Source organism: Cupressus sempervirens, chromosome 7 (assembly GCF_028749045.1).
Source record: "Cupressus sempervirens isolate cs-2001-9-10 chromosome 7, ASM2874904v1, whole genome shotgun sequence".
NCBI lineage: Eukaryota > Viridiplantae > Streptophyta > Pinopsida > Cupressales > Cupressaceae > Cupressus > Cupressus sempervirens.
Window position 1 is genome coordinate 285,864,290 of NC_143124.1, and position 22,653 is coordinate 285,886,942.

The following is a 22,653-nucleotide window of genomic DNA, read 5'->3' on the forward strand; positions in this document are numbered from 1 at the left end:
TTTCTAATAAGCTACTCTTATCTTGAAATATCCTATTTCTCCTACTTTTCACATGTAATAGGATCTCACATCCTGAATAGTCAAAACTTTGGGTGGAATTAATGATAGGGTGCCAATATAATCTTTAGTCTCCTTAAAATTCATTCTATTTGTCAAATTTTGTGAAGGACACTAATCATTCCTCACAATTTATGTGTTGCTCACTTTCAAATTTTCTCTTGTTGATTACATTTCAATCAAGGGTTTTTGAAAAAAACTCTTCTATGATAACCTCATAAAACAATTAACTCAACACTAAAAGTAACACTTATTGACTTTATCCAATTCACCAATGCTTCACTATAAATTTCTTGTTGTGTCACTAAATTCTCATTATTTACCTTTGAATCGCTTGTGAACTCTAAAATCACTTGATGAAATAGAAATTAATGCCCAAATTTGATAAATACCTTCAATTTTCTATTTAGGTATGCAATAAGTGTATTCATACTTGGTAGATGTACGACAAATGTCTTGATCTCCATGCTTACCTACAAACACTCAGTTATCGATACCTTACTTAATCAATAACTGTTCATTTGATTAACACATTACCTTGGTTTTCATAGGTTCTTAGTCTTTACTATAATGGTCACTTGATATAGAATGTATTAATGATGCTCATTACTTTATGTTGTAAATGATTCTCTTTCACTTTCCTCTCTATAGATCTATTTTATATGCATCTCGTCTTATGCATATATGAACTTTCACACATTTATGTTAGGAACTGATGTAAGTTATATCATTGAATTTATAGCTCCTACATACCTTCTTCACTTAGTTTTGGTGTGATCACATGATCCATTGGACTGGGTGATCTCATCTTTTCTTGATCTATTGCTTCCAGCTTCTAATAAAAAAAATTCATGTTTTCTTCACCTCAACCTTTTATTTACCATTTTCATTTCCATTTTTTTGTGTTGGTGCTCTAGTTTTTTAGTTTCTACTAACATATCCAAATTTGAGACAACTAAAACAAACTAATTCTCTGTTCATTCATTTCTTGTAATTTCCTTTGAAATGTGTCTTAATACAATTCTCTAGAATGTGTCCATATTCTCCACAATAATGATAATTTTACCATGTATTGTAATCCCAATTGTGAGTATTAGCTTTTCTTGGTGCATGTGCTTGTTTTTTAGATGCCCAATTAGATTTTATCTTTTATCTACACTCATAAGCTCTATGTACATATTCTTATAATTAGAGCAATTTCCTTCAAATCTAGATGTAGTGAGTAAATCACTTTTCTTTGATCCACATTCATGTTCTTGGTTTCCTACCTTCTTGAAATTAAAGAATTTACCAATAAATTTAGGTTTAAAAGTTTGCATACCATTCTTTCTTTCATAGATGTTTGTTGTGTGTCCAAGTTTACCACATGATGACATGTAGGCTTGCCTTTGGATTTTGCATTTCTTTTTGCTCCACTCTTTGATGAGCCTCCTTCTTTAGTAGATGAAAATTGCTTATTTTATCCTAGTCCATAAGTATCTCTTGTTGATCTAGGTTATCTCATTGGTTCTTCAAATTATTTTACAACTTCATTTGGTTTGTTCATTCTTTCTAAAAGTTCCTTTTTAGTGCTTAACTTATTTCTTAGTTGCTCATTCTGTGACCTTAAACTTGTGGTCTCCATGTCCTTCCTATTTGCTTCCTAAGTACCAATTATCATCTCATTCATCATATCTAACTGATTTTGTGTGAGATTTTGTACTTCAAACAATCTTTGTTCAATTCTGGTTGGCATCTGCCTTTTATATTCTTCACTAATTATTTTATCTTCTTTTGCTTTCTTCTTTTTCTATGTCACTTTACATAATCTTCCTAATTGGGTCTCCTATTCTCTTTTGAATCCTTTTTCCACTTTTCTTATAATGTTTTTCTTCTCCAATAGTTCTTCTATAGTTGCATTACTATCACCAATTTTTCCACTGTTAAATAGTCCTTTTATATCAACTTCATTGTATAGTGTATCATTTTGCTGAATTGCCATATCTTTCCCTTTTCTCATGGATTTTCTTAACTTTTCTCTCACTCCTTCAAGTTGTAGCAATATAATTTGGATTTCAATCATTTGGTTCTCAATGACTTTTCCCATCAAGTATTCCTCTATCTCCAAGATCAGATCCTCTGAAGCTGGTAGAATTCTTCAAAGAAAACTTAGCTCCAAAACCAATTGTTCGAAGGATTTAATGGTAAAAAGGATACTGAAGGGGGGGTGGTGAATGAGGATCTTAAAATTTTACTTTCTAAAACAATTTACTAATTTCAAACCTAATTCATCTCATATCCTAGATCTAACATTAAACTGTAATGCTGAAATGAAATTAAAATATCCATGAAAAGTTTCAACACATAACATAAATGATTTGGTTACCCAGAAACACTTCAATGTGAAGGTAAAACTAGGGTGGGGATTAAACCCACAAATCTTCATTGTTGCAACAATAAATTAACATATTAGGATTACAATGTTGATCATAATAGATGGTCTACCATGTGAAGGGTCTTCCCTATTAAAAGCTTTAAGGTTGTTAGGTCTTACCCTATTAAATGGTTTTACACTTACAATCAAGTAAGGATTCTATTAGGAGATTCAAAATAGATCTATTAGGATCACTCTATTAAGATATTTTCCTTAACTCATTCTATTAAAATTGATTTAGTATATAACCCTCAATTTTTTCTGAAAGATGATTTCAGATCTCCTCTATTCAATATGTCAATGTGATCTCTTAATACGATATCTTCATTATGTCCTTCACTTCTTGGATTTTTCTGTCTGATCTCTTCTCAAACTTAGTCTTTCTTTCTGTATTATTTCCTTGTTCTCTCCTTCACTTGCACATTCACCCATTCATCACTGATTGCTCCTTTCTCACACTTATGATCCTAGGGTTACATCCCTTATTAAATAGATCATCTTTGAAAGTTATAGATTATAATCATTGGTTCACAATTCATTCCTTTTGGCATTTCCCTTTTGATTTTCTAATTGTCTAATCTACTTTCCTTGGGATCATTACCTATTATAAAGATGCATAAAATGCATCTTAGCTATCTCTATGATCATTAAATGTTGTATAGAAGTTAGCCAAAAAAAATTACATAGGTGTCTATGCAATTACAAACTCTTATAAAAAAAATGGTTTGTTCAACATGTGAATGTTCTCATGCTTAGTTATAACTAACATTCATGCTGGCACTCAACTTCTACACACTTGATCTATTTTTTTCACTTGTCAAAATGTGTCTTACAATTTAATAGGTCTCAACTATGTAAGATCAGCATATATATATGCTCTATCTATTTGTGGGATGCTCAGAAATCTTTGACTTGCTCAGCAAAACAAACAAGTCCTTATGTACTCAACCTTTTCTAAATGACTCAATCACAGTGATGACCATCCAACCTTAGCTAGTAAATGACTAAGTGTTTGGACACTAATAGGAAACTTAGGCATAGAGATCAACAATCAATATCCATAAAATTTATATCCTTGATATCAATTTATTCATCACTAATATAGAGACATTCTTTAGAAAATTTTGATTTTTAAGGTTTAGGCTTTCCCTTAGGCTATCTTGTAGAACATATAGAAGAAAAATGACCAATCTTCTTATAGATATAGAAAAAAGGTAACTTGTTTTTAAATACTCCCTTACCTTTAGGCTTTCACCTTTCAGTAAAGGCTTCAAATTCATCCATATTTATGTCTTCTTCTTTTTAATTATTCCCAATCACTTGAATATTCTCCAAGATATTTTCCACTAGTACTTGAACTAGTAGTAGTCTTTTATTTTAATGTACATTAGCTCTAAAAGAACTTTGAACTCTAGGAAAAGAATCTTTCAATCTTCCAATTTCAAATAATTGGAATTTATCAATCAATATTTCTCTATGAAATACTTTAACAAGAGGAATGACTTTTTTAATTGTGTTTACCTTAATCTCATAGGATGGTGTAAAATACTTGAGAATATTTTAAACAACTTCATCTTTTATTATGGTTACATCTATGGTTATTATCCCTGTAGTAATTTTAGTAATCCTGTGCATATATGAACTAACACTCATCTTCTTGCATTCTAGCATTTCCTTACTCAGAAAATTCTAGTTTTACAATTTTTCTTTCTTTGGAAAATCATCTTCTTCATCTAAAATCTTGAAATTAATCCAAACATCATGTTCTAGGTCAAGTTCTTTTACCTCAATGAATCATGATTCAAATAGGGAACTAATCAATGCCACTCTTGCAATCATATTATACTAGAATATCTTCTTCTCCTCATCTATGCATGTAGATAGACCGATCTCTATTTTTACATCAAATTTATCTTTGTAATCAATCAATAGTCAATTTCCATATGTATCATATGTTTTCACATTTATTGTTCCAATTATCATAGTTATCACCATCAAACTTGGCACTTGCCTTCCTACAAGCCATAGTAGATCTCCTCAAGCTATTATTCTTCCTTCTCAAAGAGGACCAAATGTTCTAATACTGATTGTTAAGAAGTAAAGTCCATGCATAACCTAGGAGGAGGGGAGGGGGTGGGGTAAATTCGTTGTGATAAAATATAATTAAAATCAAACTTTTAAATTTGATCTCCAAAAACTTAGGCAATGATGCACAACAAAAAGAAACCATATACCATTATATAATGATTTTTTGATTAGAAAAACCCTTGTAAGGATGGTACCCACAAGATAAAGTGTTAATATGTAAGTTCTTTTGTGAAAGGATGTGACCCTATTGGGAGTCAAATACAATGTATTTAGTGTACAATAATTTTTGTTAGAATAACTTTTGGGAGGTTAATTAGTTATCCAAGTTCCAAATGTACAAATAAAACTTTTCATTACTTCAACTTATACTTATGCATGCATTCATCTTCCCGTATCTTAAATATTTTCATATTGTTATCCTAGGTTTAAAAACTTTGCAAAAATGTAAACATGCAATACCACAAAATCAATCACACATTTTGACACAAGTATTTTACGTGGACACTAAATTTGGGAAAAACCACCAGTAACATGCTACCAATTTTCATTCTTCTAAAGTAAGTTCTATGAGGAGCCAGCCATGTTAAAGTTACAATGTACACTATTAAATGTGACCTGGTTAAAGGATTTCAGTCACCCTATTAGGAGTGAGCCTTGTTAGAGGACATTAAAACATTCCCTTACAATGTTACCCTATGAAAGGTTTTACTAATGACTATTAGGTCAATCTTAGTCCAAAGGATTTATCCAAATTGATACAATTGTTAGAGAGTAATAGTAAGACTTGATCTGATAATAAAAATAACTCACTTGCAGATTATAGATCTCACATTTAGTCCTCCATTCTACTTGGCATTCATCCTATTCATCTCTAATATCATATTCACCCTTCAAGAATTCATCTCCTTAAGCCTTCTTTCTTAGTATGTCATCTACAAACTCTTTTGTTTGGCCACCATATGAAATAACACCCTAGACTTCTTGTCTTTCTCAAGTTCTCACACATGACAAGTTGCTTCTAGCTTGTCACCTTCTTATATAGAGAATTTAGGTCTTTTTCCACTCAACCACAATCATCCATTTTAGGGTTAGATCAGATTCATTAAATCTACCCATCTTTCAATTTTATTCCCTCTAGAAACTTCTACCATAATCCTCTTTGAATTCATCTCAAAATAATTTATCTTAAATTCTATGCCACAAAATCATCATATTTATCTTCCACATGCTTCACACAATTAAAGAAATCAACTTTGTTAGCTCAGATTCATCAATTCTTTAATCTAACTCATTTTACTATCAATTGGAAATAAAAAGCTAGTTTCTTAGAAAAAAATATCTTTTGATGCTTGGCCAACACTAGATTGCTTGGCATACACTAAGTTTCTCTTGGTCGCTACTTCCATCTTATGACTCTTAGCACATACTAAGATTTTTTTCACTTGGCACCTACTAGATTTCTTTGGGCACATACTAAACTTACTTCTTGACTTCAACTAACTATTGTCTCAACCTGCACTCACTTTCTTAGTTAGACTTAGTAGACACATTTCTTTACTTAGCCTTCTTCTAGTCTTTACTCAAGTATACATTCATTATAGCCTTAATTAGATAAAAAATACACTATATCATCAATGTCTTACTTGGTCTTAGTGCTCCTTTTATACACCATATAACTCAACCTTTCTCTAGGTTCTCTTGATATCCTTTCTTTTGAAATAATCTTCATCAATCAATCAAATGATAGCATTCAGACCAAAGTAAGCAATTGTCTCACCAACAAGTAGTAGGTTTGACATCAATGAAAAAATAATGATAGGTTTCATCAATCTTCTTCACTTCAAAAATATCGTTTCAACATTGTATACTGTAGGGAGGTTCCAACCTTTGATATGTCATATAAAAATAATGGTTAAACTGAGAGATGGTTTTCATTAGGTCTCTTTTGATAGACAAAAACTAGTGGTGTAGGATGGCCAGGTTGATGAATGCCTTGAATTGATCTAAGAACAACTTCTCAAAAGTTTTCCAATTTTTTATAGATTTTGGTGGTAGCTTCATGTACCAGTTGAATGTGACTCTTCCAAAAATGTATGGGAATAAATTGAGAACCATGTCTACATGTTGAAAATTTTCATATTGCATATCTCCTTAAAAATCTTGATGTGGTCTTTTGTTATTTAGGTGTCACCATAGATTAATTTTGGGCAAAAGATTTTGGGATTCTTGGAAAGGTCATAAAGTGAACCTTGTAAATTGAACAATTAATCTTAAGAATTTGCAAAAAATGACATTGGGGGAAATGGTGGTGGTTGAATTTGTTTTTGTAAGGAGCTGTGTCAATTATATGGTAATGATGATGCAACTTATGGCCTGACTGGATGGAGTTTAGGTATCCCTTTGTCACTACAAGGTTTATAGAAATTATTGAATTCTAAGAACTCATGTTTTTTGGGTGAAGACCTTATGCTCATTGAAAGGGAGATGGTGGATTAAGATTTTCTAGTTTGTGCACCTCTGGGCCTACACATCTATGCACCTATGCACTTGTGCACCTACATGCCTTCATAGATGCAAAATTTTAAAGTTGTAAAACTATAGAATTAAGGCTCCTTCTAGCACCACTTCTGTTGGGTAGTCAGTTTACACAATGACAACAATAGAATTAATTATAAAGTTCTCTCTTGGAAAGATGACCAAATCAACCAACTCCAAGTTTCTAGATGGTTTTTTATCAACCTAATGGGTAGCTCAATTCAAAATAAATTTGTTTGTTCATGAGGAGGAATTTGCTAGTATCTATAAATCCTACAAAACATTAAAATAACATGATTGCAAACTGATATATTTTGTATTTTAAAATTTTATGATGCATGAAAGTTTTAACCATGCAACTATATGAATTCCTATTCTAACCACAAGTTCAAAATAAAATAATAGAGAGACTGTGACAAGAATTTAAAGAAAATTTATAAAAAAGGAAATTCCTAATGGACATAAGTCATAGTGATAGTGAATTTGTGAATTGAATTTTTAAAAATCAAAGAAATTGAAAGTAGCATGTCCTCAACTATATCTATGCAATTGTCAAAGTAAACTAATAGAAATTGAAGGATGTTTCACAATTCATCAAATCATGCAACCACAGGAAGTGTGCACATACAAGAAAAATCACTATGCAAGAACTCGAAGGTGATCATTTCTCTAGTTTGTCACAATAGAGGAATTTGTTAGTAAATATGACAAACACTAGAATAAATTGTTTTCATGAGCATTAAAGCACAATAAAACCATTGGCTCTATCACTATTCATGAACATAAAATTCATAAAGGAAACACACATTCCAGTAAGAAAAACTACACATAGAATGAGAGCACCAATATCATAATTTATTGCATCAAAATTCTAGTCTTAAGTTCATATTATGTCTTTGTATTTATAAGAAACCCCATGCTTCATGAAATTTTTGAATCTAGGGATTTTTCCTTGTAAAAGGTAAACTAAAATTACTAATTTTATAAAAACTATGAACAAATAGACTCTTAACTAGGTGCTAAGTAGGCCTGCACTCTTTATCTTATTAATTACATGGTGTATGGACCTTTACATAACTTAAACACTAGTCAAAAAGAAGAATATGAGAAGAGAAAATAATTTTGATGATCTATGATTCTCTCGCAATTGTTTAGATGCAAAATCAAGCTTCATTGACACATTTTTGGTGCATGAAACACTCAAAAAATAGAACTAGCAATTAATTGTCAATGCCACCATAACTAATACAAAATCATAAGTTCACATGTGCACCTTTAGGTGTCACAAGGTCAAAACTATTAGGACTTTCTTACTCCCAAAATTTGAGTTTCCAACATTTGGGTCTCCTTGAACTTCTACCACAACAATGTCTAGATGTGTTACCTTAAACTTCTCAATGGTAGTGGAAATCTCTTGAGAATCTAGTAAATAATTGACTTGATGCCTTCCTCTCACTTAATTGTGAAAATCATGGACCTCTTGTCTTACTTCAATAAAATTCTTTGTCTTGGATTCTAATTCCTTCAATGTCTCCTTAGTTTTGAATATGTGTCACACATCATCCTTAGAGGAAATTGATTCAAAAATACCCTAAATTATTATGCAATGGATTCCATAGAGAATAGATGACTCCTAGACTCATTACTAAAAATCTCCAAACTAGTCATATTGTAATACCTATCTGTATCCAAAATTTGGGCTTAAGTTCTCACTTTGATGTCATGAATGTCCTCATATAAGGCCAACATGACCTTGCTCCCCAATTGAATTTTCTCAATCCAGTTGTTAATTTTGTCAAGTTATTCCCCTGTATATACATTGAACAGCATTCAGTATCTCTAGCCCTTTATCACTTGTAGTGCATCTAGGTCATTCATCTAAGTAGATACTTTGTCCATCAACTCAAAATCCTAGTTGACCATTGTTGTAAGCCTTTTCACATTTTTTTGTATTCTATGTGATAAATGCAATTTATCCTTTATGATCTCTACTCCCTTATCCTCAAAACTATGGTGCCATCTCTTTCACAAATCCAAAAATGAATCGATAAGTTCTTTGGCAAGAGCTCAATTTTTTAGGACATCCTATAGTGCATCCTCTGGGTGATCTGGGTCAATGGAACCCACTACCTCTTTTAAAAACTAACATAAGACATTATTTTCTCTTTGCAAAATTTGGACCTCTTCCTCTCTACTATATAATTGTTGAAGTACCTTCTTATTAGGATTAACCTTAGATAGAAATAATAGTTACATGCAAATATAAAAAATACCAGAAAATAGTGTATCGCATAAAAGAGAACACAAGACACCAAGATTTAATGTGGTTCACCAATCCTTGGGCCACATCCACCAATATAAAATCCAATATTATTATGATCCAGTGAATACAACTTGATTGCAATCTATAATTTCTTATAGCTCAATACCACCACAAGAACCAATTTTTGCATCACACATTATAAAAAAATCCCTAACCTAGCCTTTTTATACAAGCTTTTTGTTGCTTGCAAAATTAGGGCTAGAAAAATAGAAAAATAGTAGCTAACACCTTTTACAATACAAGGTCATTTTTGGCTTCGGGGGTTGCTGCCCCTAAAAACCCCGATTGGAGTATTTCCCCTCAACCCCACCTTGTACTACAATTAGAAGTACACATGGGGCACTGCCCCAAGACCCTACAAGGGCACTGCCCCTTGACCCTATCTTGGGGGTGTTGCCCCCAAACCCTTATAGAAATAATCTAAAGGAAAACCATGCCAAATAAACCTCTGAGTTTGATTAGGCTCCACATCACAACAATCTCCCACTTGGAGATTGATCAAACTCCACAATAATAACCTCCCACTTGGAGACTGGTCATAGCACTACTAAACCTATAGCTCCCACTGAAATATTAAACCACCCTAGACTCTTTTGTTCCTTTTGTTTGTTCAGTCTAGAAGACCAACTAAAGTTGAAGAGGAGTTCAAATTCTTCCTTGTCACTACTTTTGTAAACATATCTACTAGATTTTTATTTGTATGTATGTTATCTAGCTTTAACTTTCCATCATCCAAAATTGATCGAATGAAATGGTACCAATACTATATGCATTTTTTCTTTGAATGTAGAGCTAAATTATTTGCAAGATGAATGGTACTATGGCTATCTATGAACAAATAATTATCCCTCTATGGGTGTCCCAATTCTTCCATGAAGAACTAAAGCCATATTATCTCCTTAGTTGCCTTTGTAGAAACAACATACTCTACCTTTGTAGTGGATAAAGCATTAACCTGTTGTAATCAAGAAACCCAGCTCATTATTGCTCCACCAATAGTAAATACATAACCTATAGTACTCTACCTTGTATTAATATCCCCTACCAAATATGAGTCACCATATCTCTGCAAAGTAGTAGTAGTGCCCCTAAAGTGCAAACACTTACTGAATGTTCCTCTCAAGTATCTAGGAATCCATTTAACTACATCCCAATGCTCAGTTCCTTGATGACCCATATACCTACTAACAACTCCTAGTGCATGTCTAGTATCTAGTTGAGTACATCCCATAGCATACATTAAACTTCCTATAGCGGAAGCATAGGGTATCTTAGACATATTGTCCTCCTTTTCTTGTGTCTTGGGACACATCTCCTTAGTCAACCTTAAATGACCAAGTAAATGTGTTCTAATAGTTTTAGCATTCTCCGTAGAGAAACATTGCAACACCTTCTCAATATAATCAGCCTGAGATAAGATTAATTTCTTATTCTTCCCATCTCTACAAATCTTCATCCCAAGGATTTTTTTTTCTGCCCCCAAATCCTTCATAGAAAATGCATGTGCTAACTGGTGTTTCAGCCCCTTAATGTGATCCATGTTAGACCCAGCTACAAGCATATCATCAACACATTAACATAAAATGATATAGCTATCATCAACCAACCTCTTAAAATAAACAAAATGATCTAAATGACACCTACCATATCACTACACATGCTTAAACCTTTCAAATTTTAGATACCATTGCCGAGGTGCTTGTTTCAAGCAATATAAACACCTGCACACTAAGTTCTCCTTACCTTTATCCTCAAATCCCTACGGTTATGCCATATATTTATATTTATACACACACACACACACACACACACACACACACACACACACACACACACACACACACACACACACACACACACACACACACACACACACACACATATTCATCCAAATCACCATGAAGGAAGGTTTTTTTAACATCAAGTTGCTCTAAATGCAAATCTTCAATAGGCATAATACTTAAAACAGTGCAAATAGAAATCATTTTAACAATAGGAGAGAATATCTCATCAAAATCAATTCCTTTTTTTTGTGCAAATCCTTTTACAACTAACCTGACTATAAATTGTTTCTTACCTCTATCCTCTTATTTTAACTTATAAACCAATTTATTCTACAAAGCCTATTTACTCATAGGCAACTTGCATAAATCCCATGTATTATTTTTCAGGCAGGAGTCCATTTCATCTTTCATTGTAGACTCCCACCAAATCTTAGTATCCACCTGCACAACTTCATCATAACATTTAGGTTCACTAGCATAACTAAGTAAAATAGAATACAAGAAAGAAGAAAATATTTCTAGAGGCCTACTCAACCTTTTGACCATCTAACATTCATTAGGGTGTGTGGTACTTGTTGTTTCCATTGTTGCACATCATGAGGATTTTCTAGAACATCAACTTTTAGAGAATCACCAAGCACTACATAATCATTTTCTTCCTTCTCATTTTACTACAATAGATCTTTGTACAACACTTTCTCATTGAATATGACATCCCTGCTTCTTACGATTTTATGATTTTTAAAATCCCAAAGCCTATAGCCAAATTCATTAATGTCATATCCAAAAAATACACATTTCTTTTACTTAGCTTCCATCTTGGTTCTATTTCTAGAATCTACATGAGCAAATGCTTCACAACTAAAGGTTCTAAGAAAAGAATAACTTGCCTTATTACCAGTCCATGCTTCCTTTGGAATACCACAACCCAAAGGAGTAGAGGGACCTCTATTAATCAAATATAAAGTAGTATTAATAGCCTCTTCCCACATGTTTAAGGGTAAACTTGCATGCAACCTCAGGCTTCTTGCATGCTCCATTATAGTCATGTTCATGCATTTAGCCACTCCATTTTCTTGTGGAATCCTTGGAATAGGTTTGTCTATAAATACCATTAGTGGAACAATAATTTTCAAATTCATGGCTGCAATACTCACCACCATTATCATATCTAAGACATTTTAATTTCTTTCTAGTCTCATTTTCAATCAAGCATTTTTATTTCTTAAAAGTTTAAAATACATCAGATTTTTATTTAAGGAAATAAACCCATACTTTCTAGTTGCATCATCAATAAATGTAACATAATAATGAGAGCCACCAAGGGAAGATACCTAAGTTGGTCCCCATACATTTATATGCACAAGCTCTAGTTTCTCACTTTTATTTTCTTTTACAGTCTTCACAAAACTCACTCTCTTTTGTTTTCCATACACATGACTTTTACAAAAAACCATATTAACACATTTTAGACCTACTAAAACTTGATTTGAATGAAGTAATTTTATACCTTTCTCACTCATGTACCCAAGATTGTTGTGCCATAGCTCTGTATTAGAATCTATAGTAGCTATTTGTTCCCCCTACTCAACTATAGCAATTATTCCTAAACATTCATTTTTCTCAGAAATAATCAAAGTGGAAGGAACAAAATAACTTGTACAAAGATATAAGGTGTGCACTTTCACACCTTTTGCTACTACAAGGGAACCTTTTGAAACCTTCCAATTTTTATCATTAAAAATAACTACATAACCTCAATCACCAAGTTACCCTACTAAAATTAAACTCCTATTCAACCTTCGAACATGTCTTACCTCATGTAGTAGCCAATGATTCTCATTCTACAACTTAATCTTAACTTTTCCTTTTCCAACAATCTAACAGGGTTCATTATCCCCCAAATAAACAAGCATAAAATCTCCTTGAACATAATCAATAAAATAACCTCTATCAGGTGTAGCATCAAATGAAGCACCAGAATCTAAAACCCATGAATCATCAACACTTACTAAAGATAGAAGCAAAGAATCCTCTTTCAATTTTTCACTTACCACATTTGCCTCCTTTTTCCCTTCTACTTTATCTCCTTCACTGTTCTTTTGATTCCAACAATCTTTCTTCTTACGCCTTGTTCTACCATAGTACCAACAATCTCTTGGTCCTTTGGATTGAGACCTCTTCCCCTTTGACTTTCCTCTTGAATTCTCACAATTTTTGAAATTATTTCCTCTCTCAGTCATTCTACCTCTACTTTGTGTATTCAAAGGACTTCCTAATGTAGATAGACCTAACGATTTCCTACGAGCTTCCTCACTCAAAATAACACTAATCACATCATCAAATTTTAGTGTATTAGAACATCATGAGGAATTGCTAGAACATCAGCTTTTGGAGAATCACCTAGCACTACATAGTTATTTTCTTTCTTCTCATTTTACTACAATAGATCTTTGTACAACACTTTCTCATTGAATATAACATCCCTGCTTCTTACGATTTTACGATTTTTAAAATCCCAAAGCCTATAACCAAATTCATTAATGCCATATCAAACAATTACACATTTCTTTGACTTAACTTCCATCTTGGTTCTATTTCTAGAATCTACATGAGCAAATACCTCACAACCAAAGGTTCTAAGAAAAGAATAACTCACCTTATTACCAGTCCATGCTTCCTTCGAAAATCCACAACTCAAAGGAGTAGAGGGACCTCTATTAATCAAATATAAAGTAGTATTAATAGCCTCTTCCCACATGTTTAAGGGTAAACTTGCATGCAACCTCATGCTTCTTGCACGCTCTATTATAGTCTTGTTCATGCATTTAGCCACTCCATTTAATTATGGAGTCCTTGGAATAGTTTTGTCTATAAATACCATTAGTGGAGCAATAATCTTCAAATTCATGACTGCAATACTCACCACCATTATCATATCTAAGACATTTTAATTTCTTTCTAGTCTCATTTTCAATCAAGCATTTCTATTTCTTAAAAGTTTAAAATACATCAGATTTCTATTTAAGAAAATAAACCCATACTTTCTAGTTGCATCATCAATAAATGTAACATAATAATGAGAGCCACCAAGGGAAGATACCTGAGTTGGTCCCCATACATCTATATGCATAAGCTCTAATTTCTCACTTTTATTTTCCTTCCTAGTCTTCACAAAACTCACTCTCTTTTGTTTTCCATACACATGACTTTCATAGAAAACCATATTAACACATTTTAGACCTACTAAAACTTGATTTGAATGAAGTACTTTCATAGCTTTCTCACTCATGTACCCAAGATTGTTGTGATATAACTCTGTATTAGAATCTATAGTAGTTATTTGTTCCCTCTACTCAACTATAGCAATTATTCCTAAACATTCATTTTTCTCAAAAATAATCAAACTGGAAGGAACAATATAACTTGTACAAAGATATAAGGTGTACACTTTCACACCTTTTGCTACTACAAGGGAACCTTTTGAAATCTTTCAATTTTTATCATTAAAAATAAGTACACAATCTTCATTACCAAGTTGCCCTGCTGAAATTAAACTCCTATTTGGCCTTCGAACATGTCTTACCTCATGTAGTAGCCAATGATTCCCATTCTCCAACTTAATCTTAACTTTTCCTTTTTCAACAATCTAACAGGGTTCATTATCCCCCAAATAAACAAGCCCAAAATCCCCTTGAACATAATCAATAAAATAACCTCTATGAGGTGTAGCATCAAATGAAGCACCAGAATCTAAAATCCATGAATCATCAACACTTTCTAAAGATAGAAGAAAATAATCCTCTTTGGATTTGTTTCTTAGCACATTTGCCTCCTTTTTTCCCTTCTAGTTTATCTCCTTCATTGTTCCTTTGAGCCCAACAATCTTTCTTCTTATGCCTTATTTTACCATAGTACCAACAATCTCTTGGTCCTTTGGATTGAGACTTCTTCACCTTTGACTTTCCTCTTGAATTCCCACAATTTTTGAAATTATTTCCTCTCTCAATCATTCTACCTCCACTTTGTGTATTCAAAGCACTTCCTAATGTAGATAGACCTGAGGATTTACTACAAGCTTCCTCACTCAAAATAACACTGATCACATCATCAAATTTTAGTGTGTTAGAACATCATGAGGAATTACTAGAACATCAAATTTTGGAGAATCACCCAACACTACATAATCATTTTCTTTCTTCTCATTTTACTACAACAGATCTTTGTACAACACTTTCTCAATGAATATTGTAGACACCTAAATATGATTACACCACTTCGGTAATCCTATTTAGCTACCTCTAAAGGCATCATTAATTAAAAACCTATTTAATTAATCCTTTACCATCCCCTAGCTGATTAATTTAATTAATCATCTATAGTCCTAATTGATAAATCAAATAAACCACTATTTATCAATTAATCCTATTCTCCTATCTAATTCCAAAACCCTCATTTATTAAATAAGTCTATTTGATAAATAAAGCCCTCAAATCTAATAGCCCCTAACCTATCCTTAATCCTCCATCTAGCCTAATCCACTCCATTCACCCATACTAACCAAGCTTAGCCACTAACTCACCCATCCTCATCAATACCATCCAGTTGCACATCTCTAACATCCCTAATCTAATCCTAACCCAAGCCTAACCCATCCCTTAATCATTTGCACAATCCCAAATGAGCTTAAGACTTTCCTAATCCAAACCAAAGTCTCCCCTCAAAATATCCCAACCACCAAGCCATAAGTGCTCTTACAAAGCCATCAGTGACTCTTACAAGCTCATTCATTGCTCTTACAAGCACTTATGAGGGCCATTTAAAGCTTTGAGCCTCCTTTGTTGACTCATCCATGCCCTTTCCTCCACCCACTCTCCCTATGACATGTGTCAATCTCTAATTGGTGCTAAAGAAGCACAATCCATGTGCTCCCCTTTGAGTGTATCCTAGCCCTCCCTCACCATCTTGCCATCCTTGCATCTTACCCCTCCATCCCTCAAGCCCTTAGCCTATAAATTGGATCCTCTCCTAGGCCATTTTAAACACAATCCATCAAGTAAAGTTATAATTCCATTTTGAGAAACAAAGCCATCAACCATACCCTTATAATGCCAAATTGAGAGCTCACAAGGCTACCAATTTTCCATTATCCATCTCTAACATTGAAGCAATTGAGCAAGCAATTGAGCATACATCCACATCAAAGGACACATCTACAAAATCAAGGAAGCATGGAGCGTTTGCTCCTTTTGGTTTGCATTCCTTAATTTTTTTCTTTGTCTTATTATAAGTGTGGCTTAATTTTATGTGTTTGAATGCTTTCTTTCTAACATTGTGTTCCTTAAGCATATAGAATTATAGCTCTACAAATATGACATCCCTACTTTTTACAATTTTATGATTTTTAAAATTCCAAAGCCTATAACCAAATTCATTAATTCCATATCCAAAAAATACACATTTCTTTTACTTAGCTTCTATCTTGGTTCTATTTTTAGAATCTACATGAGCAAATGCTTCACAACCAAAGGTTCTAAGAAAGAAATAACTCACCTTATTACTAGTCCATGCTTCCTTTTGAATACCACAACCAAAAGGAGTAGAGCGACCTCTATTAATCAAATATAAATTAGTATTAATAGCCTTTGCCCACATGTTTAAGGGTAAAATTTCACGCAACCTCATGCTTCTTGCACGCTCCATTATTGTCTTGTTCATGCATTCAGCCACTCCATTTTCTTATGGAGTCCTTGGAATAGTTTTGTCTATAAATACCATTAGTGGAGCAATAATCTTCAAATTCATGGTTGCAGTACTCACCACCATTGTCATATCTAAGACATTTTAATTTCTTTCTAGTCTCATTTTCAATCAAGCATTTCTATTTCTTAAAAGTTTAAAATACATCAGATTTCTATTTAAGGAAATAAACCCATACTTTTTAGTTGCATCATCAATAAATGTAACATAATAATGAGAGCCACCAAGGGAAGATACCTAAGTTGGTCCCCATACATCTATATGCATAAGCTCTAATTTCTCACTTTTATTTTCCTTCCCAGTCTTCACAAAACTCACTCTCTTTTGTTTTCCATACACATGACTTTTATAGAAAACCATATTAACACATTTTAGACCTACTAAAACTTGATTTGAATGAAGTACTTTCATAGCTTTCTCACTCATGTACCCAAGATTGTTGTGTCATAGTTGTGTATTAGAATCTATAGTAGCTATTTGTTCCCCCTACTCAACTATAGCAATTATTCCTAAACATTCCTTTTTCTCAGAAATAATCAAAGTGGAAGGAACAATATAACTCGTACAAAGATATAAGATGTGCACTTTCACACCTTTTGTTACTACAAGGGAACCTTTTGAAACCTTCCAATTTTTATCATTAAAATTAACTACACAACCTTCATCACCGAATTGCCCTACTTAAATTAAACTCCTATTTGGCCTTTGAACATGTCTCACCTCATGTAGTAGCCAATGATTCTCATTCTCCAACTTAATCTTAACTTTTCCTTTTCCAACAATATAACAGGGTTCATTATCCCCCAAATAAACAAGCTCAAAATCCCCTTGAACATAATCAATAAAATAATCTCTATGAGGTGTAGCATCAAATGAAGCACCATAATCTAAAACCCATGAATCATCAACACTTTTTAAAGATAGAAGCAAAGAATCCTCTTTGGATTTGTTACATACCACATTTGCCTCATTTTTCCCTTCTACTTTATCTCTTTCATTGTTCTTTTGAGTCCAACAATCTTTCTTCTTATGCCTTTTTTTACCATAGTACCAACAATCTCTTGGTCCTTTGGATTGAGACCTCTTCCGCTTTGACTTTCCTCTTGAATTCTCACAATTTTTGAAATTATTTCCTCTCTTAGTCATTCTACCTCTACTTTGTGTATTCAAAGAACTTCCTAATGTAAATAGACCTAAGGATTTCCAACAAGCTTGCTCACTCAAAATAACATCGATCACATCATCAAATTTTAGGTTATTAGATCCAGAAATAGAATAGCCATAGTCATTACCAAGCCATTCTAGCTTTCAAGGAAAGGACACAAAATCAAGAGAGCCCTAATTTCTTCATCAAAATTAATACCCACAAAAGATAACTAACTAGTAATAGTATTAAACTCATTTAAATAATCTGTAATAGATCCACCTTCTATTATTTTTATATTAAATTAATTCTTCATGAGAAATACCTTATTTGAAGAAAAGGGCTTTTCATACAATTTTGCTAAGGTTTCCATCAACTCTTCCATCATCTTCATTTTTGTAATGTTAAATATCACTGATGGTGCCAAGTATAAATGAATGCTTCCAAGTGCCTTTCTATCTAAAACCTCCTAGTCCTCATCTAACATAGTTCCTTGTTCCTTGGATTTTCCTTCCAACAGCTTCCATAAATCCTTCTAATAAAGATAGTCTTCCATTTGCATATTCCATAACTAAAATTTCTACCCATTAAACTTCTCCACTTTTAGCTTACCCTCATCTACCATAGCTCCCACTCAACTATGAAACCTTCCTGCAAAGGATCGCCAAAAAAAAAATGATGACTATCTCGCTCTGATACCACTTGTTAGGATTAACCTTAGACAAAAATAACAGTTACATGAAAACATAACCAATACAAAAAAAAATAGTAGGTCACATAAAAGAAAACATAAGACACCAAGATTTAACATGGTTTACCCAATCTCTAGGCTATGTCCACCAATAGCAAGTCTAATATTATTATGATCCAATGATTATAGCCTAATTGTAATTTGTAATCCCTTATAGCTCAATACCATTGCAAGAACCAATTTTTGCATCATGCATTATAAAAATCCCTAACCCGAAGCCTTTTTATACAAGAGTTTTATCACTTACAAAGCTAAGGCTAGAATAATAGAAAAATAGTAGCTAACACCTTTTGCAATATTTGGTCATTTTTGGCTTTAGGGGCACTACCCCTGAAAACCCCTATGGGGGTTTTGCCCCTCAAACACACCCTGTACTATGATAGGGAGTGCACCTAGGGCACTGCCTTGGGACCTCATAGGGGTGTTGCCCCAAAACCCCCATAGAAATAATCTAGAGGGAATCTATGTTGAATAAGCCTTTGAATTTGATTAGACTCCACATCGCAATACTTCTATAGACCTAAAGTTGTTAATCTTGTTGTGGTTTCCTTGGTGGGCTTCCCTAATACAACTTCTCACATGTAAAAATCTTGTTGTTGAATGGTTTTCGAACACAATGGAGTGAAGGGATGGCTATGTGTGCTACCATGTCATCTTGCCTGTATTAGAAATAAAGTCCATATGATGTAGCTCTCATAAGGGAGAAATTATTATTTGTATGGCCTGTGTCACAACTACAATGCCCTCATTCAACATTTTATACACCTCCTCTGATACATTTCTACCATCTCTGGCAACCATGTAGAGTTTGTGCCTATAGATGAAATATAAAAGATAGATAATGAGAGTGGCATGATTCCCAACCCCTTCCTCTTATCCTTACTTCTTGGGGTCCCATTGTCCTTGGTTGTTCCACACTAGATGTAACCATTATTATTGCATAAACAAAGGAAGATTGTTGCACTATCAAGGTAGTTTCTTCTTCTATCACAACCACTAGACCCTCTTGTGTATCTTCTTCTATGTGTGTTATTTTTGCTTCCCCCTCTCCAATTTCTTGGCTCTTCTCATCAAGAACTAGAGGGGTCATTTGTACAGTTTCCTAGTCTAGGAGAGGTTGAGGAGGTATTTTTAGTCTTCTAGGAGGTGGAGGATGTATGCCAACTAGACCCTGTAGGAGAGGAGTTATTAAATTCCATTCATTTACTAATGGCTCCTAGCATGGTGTGTCCCTTATCTCTCCTTCCTCTAAGTGTAAACTAATAGGCATCTAGCCAAAATCTAACAAAATTGAAAATTTTTGATCTACTCTCCAATATCGACTTAGTTTATCCCTCAATTCTTAAAATGTGATATCATTGATCTAGATGGGTAGTGGCCAAGGGTGTTTGAATGGTATTTCTTCTTCTTTTCTCCTTAGCCACATGTGTTGAACATGTCCTCTTGTTGAGAGGAATATTATCAATCTCATCATCTTCTTGCTCTAATTCCTTATCCTCTAGAATGGTCTCAAGGATCTGAGGTGAAGTATTAGTTTTCTTCATTAATTTCCTCCTTTTTGTCCTTGCAACCACTGTCTCTATTTTGTTGCATTTAGTTATAGAAAAGGAGGCTTTATTTGGACCTTAGGTTCTTTGGTGTGCTCTCCTTTATTCTTAGTGGACCTCCTCTTCTCCTTCCCCTTGACCTTATAATCCCTTTTAATGTATGCCTCATCTCTTGCATGTTTCTATATGGTATCTAGCCTGATTGGAGACTTTTCCCAGTAGGTAGGGATGGTGACTTTGGTCCCTTTACCTTTCTTTGACCTCATACATGTCTATAGAGTTGGGAAAATTAGTATTACTTCTAGGTAGAAAGGCCTGTTCACCCATTCTTTTTTCATATCAATGATGTGTCTCACCCAGTGTTGTATTTTATCATTTTCATCTTTGGCCATCTCTACATTCATGATGGGATGGTCAAAGATCATGTCTCTACTATATGAGGGATCTAGTAAATTTTCCCATACGTATTCCGTACCTTGAGAGGTATGTGTAGATTTAATGCCCTTTCTGCTAGTGATAGACTCATCTTACAATAGTTCTTTATGTGAATTTCATAGTCATCTACCCAATTTATCCAATGATTTTCAATGGTGACATCTAGGATGAGCTCCTTCTCTATAATATGTTGGATCATCTAGATATTATCAAACTAGGGGAGGGGTACCTATTAATCATCCAAATGATACTTGTTCCACTCTATTCATAGGTGGTGATTTCCTATTTCTACTTCACCTCATAAAGCCCTATGGTGATTGGTCATGCCCATGTCTTCCTATAAAATTTATGGACTCTATCATATGCCAAGGCCAATTGCCTGGAAATCTTCAAAAGAATGATTCTATCTGAGGGATAAAATCGTAACTTCTTGGGGCATAATAGAGTTCTAGCTACCTAGATGTATGTGAAGGTATTGAGTTGGATGAAGTATCCATCCACCTATGTTATCTTGGTTGCATCTTCCTCTAATAGCCTCTTCACATAATCTCCTTTGATGAATTTTATTATCACAAAGGTCAAAGCATCATTTACTAATATATATTTTGGGATCTTATATGGAATCTTATTCTACACTAGTTGTGGGTACAAAAGGTATGCCCATGTGTTGGGCTCTTTCAAACCCCCCCATCCCCCCCCCCCCCCCCCCCCCCCCCCCCACCCCCATGAACAAACCTAGATATTCGGTTCTACTAGTGGCCAACAAGTACACTAGACAATTGAAGTAAGCTATTCATCCAAAAGAACAACTAATTGTGTTGCCCCAATAATCTTAAGGGTCCTTTTCCTGATTGTTTCTATGAAATAGGCCATCCAAGTCTCAAAATGACCCATCATAGGAAGTCCCATTACTCTACTCAAAAGGATAATATAGTAGTCTATATTATCAACCACCTACCCTTAGGTCATGTCCCTTTTTTTCTCTCCTATTGGGAGAGGGCCTAACGATAAGGTACTTCTCTTGTACTAGATCATTTTATTCTCACTCATGTTCCCTATACCATATGTATGTCAGTCATATGTGATCTTTTCATACTGATCAAAGATGTGTAGGTGGAAGACCTTTTCAATATTTTTTGGCCTTTGTCCAATATGATCTTTCCATTCACACTCTTGACCACTTTCTCCTTGGGGTTATTAACTTGGAAGACTACATTGACACTAGGTGGGATGTCATATTTACTAAACCACTCAGAATGATGGAGGAGATAGTCTCTGATCTCTAGTGCAACTTGTTACATAGTATGAGACATTTGTTCTAGTCTGTATTTCCAAGCTCTCTATCACAAATCTCATAATGCACATCTATAAATTTGGACTTCTTGAGGATACCCATGAACTTGAACATTACTAATTTCAAGTTAATATTAGCTACTACAAATGATGAGGATGGTATTCTAACCTATATAAAAGATAATCATCAGTATAATATTACTTTGAAGACAGTTAGTTGTCATTTATGGAAATATGTATTTAGCATTTCATTTATGCATTTAAAGATAGAAAATTGTCTAACTATTAGATAGTTTGTAGCACCATAGAGAGAAGATGTGATATATACAGATGACTCATGATGACATATACCATTACATAGGTGTATAAATATAGTATAGCACAAGTTATAATTGAAATACCAATACGAGTATGGAGTAGTGCAGAAAAGAGCACACTAGAGAACTAGATTGTATGACTCGAGGAAATATTTTGGTGACAAAATAATTACTAAGTCATGATGAGATAACTATGTGGATATTAT